An 834-nucleotide genomic window follows, 5' to 3' on the forward strand; every position below is an offset into this window, starting at 1 on the left:
ACCTGGAAGTAGCATATAGCCATCATGATTAATAGCCAGAGCCTATGATATATGCCCTCCATGAATTTGTAAAATTCCCCTTTAAGCCATCTAAGCTAGTGGCCATCACTTTCATAAGCATTAACAGAATTTTTTTGGGTGGTAATAAATTCCTTAAATTGTTGTAGTGGTTTGAGAGCTGGACTTAGATCTGGAAGATCCAGGTTCAAATCCCCACACAGGCACAAAGTTTCCTGAGTGTCCTTGGGCCAGTCACTATCTCTCAGTCTAACCTACCACACAGGGTTGTTGTGAGGATAGAAGGAGGGAAGGAACCATGTACACCACCCTGAGCTCCTTGGAGGAAGGTATAAAAATGTGATAAATTAATCTATAATAGTATAAATCAGTATATTACATTATTATATAGATTTAATAGTGGTTGGCAACCTTCAGTCTCGAAAGACTATGGTATGAGCCTACAGCATCCGGTATTCCCAGGCGGTCTCCCATCCAAGTACTAACCAGACCTGACCCTGCTTAGCTTCCAAGATCAGATGAGATCAGGCATGTGCAGGGTAACAAGGAAATACAATAAATATGCTTTGTGAAGACATATATGCACCCTGACAGGGCCCATCACTGACACTTGCCTTCAGTTATCCTAGGGAGGATTATACTTGGCTGCCATTTTGCAGGTAGCCACCATTTTCTCCTCACATTATAGCATGAAAGAAAATGGTACTGGCCATGAAAAATGAGGAGAATAAAAAGGAACATAAACTGTGGCAAAAGAAATGTAAGAAGGTGATATGGGAGGCCAAGTGAGACTATGAGGAACGCATGGCCAGCAAC

At 41.8% G+C, this 834-nt stretch overlaps 1 pseudogene; it reads right to left on the bottom strand.

Moving 5' to 3' along the window:
* Window positions 1-455: 455 nt before the first annotated feature.
* Window positions 456-574, bottom strand: LOC136650800 (5S ribosomal RNA; annotated as a pseudogene).
* Between the last annotated feature and the right edge of the window lie 260 nt (window positions 575-834).

This window comes from Tiliqua scincoides, chromosome 4 (assembly GCF_035046505.1).
Source record: "Tiliqua scincoides isolate rTilSci1 chromosome 4, rTilSci1.hap2, whole genome shotgun sequence".
NCBI classification, from domain to species: Eukaryota; Metazoa; Chordata; class Lepidosauria; order Squamata; family Scincidae; genus Tiliqua; species Tiliqua scincoides.